The sequence below is a fragment of the Suncus etruscus genome, chromosome 17 (genome assembly GCF_024139225.1).
Source record: "Suncus etruscus isolate mSunEtr1 chromosome 17, mSunEtr1.pri.cur, whole genome shotgun sequence".
Taxonomy (NCBI): domain Eukaryota; kingdom Metazoa; phylum Chordata; class Mammalia; order Eulipotyphla; family Soricidae; genus Suncus; species Suncus etruscus.
This window is the reverse complement of record NC_064864.1, coordinates 16,891,765-16,897,337: the sequence shown is the minus strand read 5'-3', so window position 1 is coordinate 16,897,337 and position 5,573 is coordinate 16,891,765.

Genomic DNA, 5,573 nt, shown 5'->3' with positions numbered 1-5,573 from the left:
ACATGATGAAAGGAAAATTACCACCAGAGAATTATTGAGGAATTTATGATAACACCACCTTCAAACAGCTAGCCTTATCTGGAAGAAAATTTAATTTGGTCATAATAAGTACTTTGAAAAAGCAGGAGTGAGATGGGAACACCATTTAAATGAGAACTTTCTATTCTGCTATTTGAGAGAGAAGAAATAAAATATCTCCAAAAGATGATATAAGAGTCTGTGTGATACTAAAAGGCATGTAGTTAGAAGGACTTTCCTGCTTCCCGATAATATCATAATCAAGGCAATAGAATGACTCTGACTGAAAGACATGATGCAATATATTTATATTTACTCCTACAAAAATCTTACAAAGTTAGAAATCTGCAAAGACAGCCAATCCAGGACCAAAGGTGGTTGGTTCGAATCCCGGTGTCCCATATGGTCCCCTGTGCCTGCCAGGAGCTATTTCTGAGCAGACAGCCAGGAGTAACCCCTGAGCCACTGGGTGTGGCCCAAAAACCAAAAAGAAAGAAAGAAAATAAAGAAAGAAAGAAAGAAAGAAAGAAAGAAAGAAAGAAAGAAAGAAAGAAAGAAAGAAAGAGAGAGAGAGAGAGAGAGAGAGAGAAAGAAAGAAAGAAAGAAAGAAAGAAAGAAAGAAAGAAAGAAAGAAAGAAAGAAAGAAAGAAAGAAAGAAAGAAAGAAAGAAAGAAAGAAAGAAAGAAAGAAAGAAAGAAAGAAAGAAAGAAAGAAAGAAAGAAAGAAAGAAATCTGCAAAGACAGACACTGAACTTGGTGAGATTGCACAAATTGTCCAGCCACAAATTGTTCCAGAATGGTACTTGGGGGATAAAGAGAGGACATAAATGAAGTCTGTCATATGTCAAAAACACAGGACCATTCTCACTCCAGCTCTTAGATGAAAGTTACCAAATCTGCTTTACAAATCAAAATTATTTAATGATTCCTTTACTTAAATCATGTCAAATTGCTTTTGATATGTCCTAAGTAAAAAAAGACATCAACAGGCCTTTGTCACCATGAGACAGGAGAAATGTCTTATTAGCAAATGGCCAAAAGACAGGATACAATAATAAGTCTGGAAGGACTTTCTTTATAGATTAGGTAACTGCTAAAGTCATCAAAAGCTCTTTGGTGATGGCCTTATATAGGACCCCGCACAGTGGAGGCTTTACTATAAGCTGCAGGCTTGATTTTATACTATAAGAATATAGTGTGTGGAAGAAGCAGAACTGCTAGAACCACAAAGACAGACTTCATCATAAGCTCCATTCCTTGAGCTGCACAGTCACCAAGATCTCTAGATAAAGAGGTCTGATTTTACCATCCGAGACGAAGCAGAATTCTTCCATATACCGCGAAAGCACCGAGGGGAGAGTAAATGATCATGCAAGGAGTCTATAGTTAATCCCATGACAGTATACTTCAGGGGTGGAGAAACCCTGTATCTCCTAGGCCAAGGGAATTCCCTCTATAATATCCCCAATAGCTACTGTGCCTATGCAGAGGGAAAAAGAAAAAAAGCACAAAATAATCATTTTTCCACATATATATTTAATGATTGATAGATTGTTTTTTTGACGTCCTTATTTTGGTGTAGATATTGAAGTTGATGTCTCCTTTTTTATTTCATTTTATTTTATCTCATCTTTCTCTTTCTTTTTCCGTTCTGGCATGATTTGATTTCAGAACTGAGACTATTGTGTAGTGCTTGTCTTTACTGCTGTAGTGCTCACTGGATATTTAACTTGACATTTCTTTTTGTATTGTAATGGTGTTTCAATTACCTTTTTCATGTCCTCTCTCAAACTGAGGGTGATAGCCACTAGAAGGACTCTGACCATTTTCAGCATATTTTAATTTTTTAAAAATTTTTTCTTCTTATTCTTTACCCCATTCTAATGCTTTTCTTTCTCAAACAAAACCACATAACTCAATTTATGTAGCTCAGCCTCTCAAATAGAGGGAGAAACAAGGGAGGGCACCAGGACCAAACAGATATATGATCACTGATAGTAAGCTAGACAAAGAGGGTACCACCTACTCTAGCAGCCCGGGGGGTGATGGTGGGGGATATGGTTGCAGAAAGGGAATGGGGAAGGGGGGAGGACAAATTTGGTGGTGGGTATTCCCCTGATTCAATGTTAATATGTACCTAAAATACTACTGTGAAAGATATGTAAGCCACTATGATCAAAAAAAAAAAAAAAAGAATATAGTGTGTGGGCCAGAGAGATAGAATGGAGATAGGGCATTTGTCTTGCATGCAGAAGGATGGTGATTTGAATCCCAGCATCTCATATGATCCTCTGAGCCTGCCAGGAGTGATTTCTAAGTGTAAAGCCAGGAGTAACCCTGAGCGCTGCTGGGAGTGACCCCAACCACCCCCCCACAAAAAAAGAATATAGTATGAGAAGGCACACTATATATGTACAAATATATATATATATACATATATATATATATACATATATAGTGGGGAGGGCACACCAAGCTGTGCTCAGTGCTTACTCCTTGCTCTGAACTCAGGGATTACCCCAACAGGCTTGGGGGACCATCTAGGTTACCAGGGATCAAATATAGGTCAGCCATGTGAAGGCAAGTACCTTACCCACTGGACTCTCTCTTCAGCCCCCAGAGTGAAAAGTTCTTTCTGTGCAAGTTAACTTTGTTTGCCTGGTAGAGAAAAGCATGGAGGAGAATGAATTATCCAAATGACACATAAAACAATGGTTCTATGCTTTCCATTAAAATTAAATATATATATTAAGAAAAAGCCTTTGTAGCATTATCCAGGACATTTAAGAGAATAACTAGAGGTAGGAGAAGAGGAAGAAAACAAAAATGGAAGTCTTTCCTTCTAAGTAATAGTTCTGGAGGAACATTTTTACCACTGGTGACTTTCAAGAAAAATCACAACAGGGGCCTCAGAGATAATACTTTGCATCCCAAGAACCCAATTCAAATCCCCAGTGCCACATATGGTCGGTCCCCTAAGCACTACTAGGGTTCACTCTTGAGCACTGAGTCAGGAGTGTGCCTTGAAGACTACTAAATATGATCCAAATCATTCCCCAACTCAGGAAAAGAAAATTCACACCAGAAGTAGGAGATAATCCAACAAGTCCAAAGGAATCAATATTAAAAGCAAGGCTAAGGAAAGAAAAGATATTTCATGAAATGTTATCTGCAGAGCACATTCCCACTTAAACTAGTTTGTATTGGGCCAGTTTCTTCAAAGCTTTTGACTTCCTCCTCTATGGGAAGGTGGGCATCTTGGTGCCAACCTGACTGCCAGGGAACAGCTGCCCCGAGAAAAGCCCTGGGAGACAATACTGAAATCAACTGCTTTTGTCCACCGTAAACACAGGCTATGTAAGCTGCAACAGGCTTGCTTCTCCCGCCCCCATCCCCATCCCAAACTCTGTAATTATAACTCAGTTGTTCCTTCTCTGGAGAAGATGGTAATAAGACATAGATAAAAAGAGAAACCAGGAACAGCACAGAATAGACATCATTATGTTTTTCTATTTTTATTATATATTTACATTAAAATTACACTATTAAAATGCTATAACCACTGACAACTCAAGGTATGTTTATATTGCAAATTAAAAGCATGTTAGAGAGAGAATACAAAATTTAAAGTACAAAGTAAACTCTTCCTTTTTTTGTTTTGTTTTGTTTCTTTGGGTTTTTTTTTGGGGGGGGGCGGTCAAACTCGGCAGTGCTCAGGTGTTACTCCTGGCTCTGCGCTCAGAAATCACTCCTGGCAGGCTCGAGAGACCATATGGGATACTGGAGATCGAACCTGGGTCTGGTCTGGGTCATCTGCATGCAAGGCAAATGCCCTATCACTGTGCTATCACTCTGGCCCAATGTAAACTCTATAAAAGCAACTTACTGCTTTGGTAACTTTTTTCTAATGTATTTCTCCAAACGAAGGGAATCACTCTAACCTCAAAGTCCTCATGTCTGGCTGGTAGAGACCATAAATCAGAAGTCCAAGTCTTGCTGCTGGCACTTACAAGGCCAGTAGTTCTTCGACAGGGACACAGATGACTTTCCACTATGCTCAAAGAAGCTTGCTTTATTGTAATAGTCTGGTTTGGCTTGTTTGTTGACAGATCTGGCTATGCTTGGAGCTTGCCCCTGGCTCCACATGTAGTGCCTGGAATCAAACCAGGAAAGCTTTGATCTGCCCTTTACAAAAGCATGTTTTTACTTTTTCCAGATGAAAGAGTAACCTTAATCCAAGGTCAAGGATATGTCGCTGTGCAATAATGTCCTTCCCCTTGTTTTGGACTGGAGGAGACATTGAGACAGTGGTGGGGAGTTGGGGAAACTTTGGGGTTACGGGAGAGACACTTTATACATCAATGTCATGTACTCTACCACCAATGTAACCATATAACTCAACTTAAAATCAGAAAAAAAAATGAAACCTTGAGGGGCCAGAGAGATAGCACAGCAGTAAGGCATTTGCCTGGCATGCAGCTTATTCTAGGATGGATGGTGGATAGAATCCCAGCATCCCATATGGTCCCCTGAGCCTGCCAGGAGTGATTTCTGAACACAGAGCCAGAAGTCACTCCTGAACCACTGGGTGTGACCCAAAAACCAAAAGAAAAAAAGAAAAAAAAAGAAAAAAAACTTTAAATAAAACAACAAAATAATTAAAAATATGAACAAAGGACTACCATTAACTGAATGTCACCACACAGCCCTTCCTCAAACCCACCTATCAGTTTCCAGCTTATCTTGATTCTCCTAGGAAAATCACAAAAAGACCTTCTGGAAGCTCACCAGTGAAAGAGAACAAAATGAGATCACTAACTACCCTGGGAGTTTAGCAACTTCCAAACTTAACATTTCACAGGAGTTTTCTTTCCGTATTCCATTCATGTCCCCTCTGGAATGCAAAGACCAGAGGAAGGTCCATTCACCTTTCAATCAGTATTTAAGTATTGCGTGGAACTATCTAGAGGCTCAGGAGGCTTCCTTGAAAGAATAAGCAGGTTAGCTTGAAGAAAAGTACGTTCGCCAGTATTGGCATTTTTATGTGTCAAGGAAAGTAAATAATATCCACAAGTAAGCATTTCCCTGGTAGGGTAGGTGCAATTTCTGGAAATTTCATACACAGGCATACGTTATTTCACTGCACTTAGTTTTAGAGTGAGAGAATGTGTAAGCGAGTGACGGTAAGCAATATTTATTCTTTAGCAATAAAGTATTGTTTTCCCCCGACATATTAATATTGCAAAATAGGACTATAGAGTAGTATCAAAATAACTTTTACCTAGATTGGAAAGCCAAAAATTATGTCACTCTCTTTATTAGAATACTCATTTATCATAGTAATCTAAAACCAAAATTTATAATATCTTCCAGGTGAGCCTGGCATGTTATTTTTTATTGTTGTTGTTGTTGCTGTTGTTTTTGTTTGAGAGCCAAACCTTGTAGTGCTTGCTGACTCCTGGCTCTGCACTCAAGGATCACTCCTGGAAGGCTCAAGAGCCATATGGGATAGTGTAGAGAGAATCCGGTTCAACTATGTGCAAGGCTACCCACTG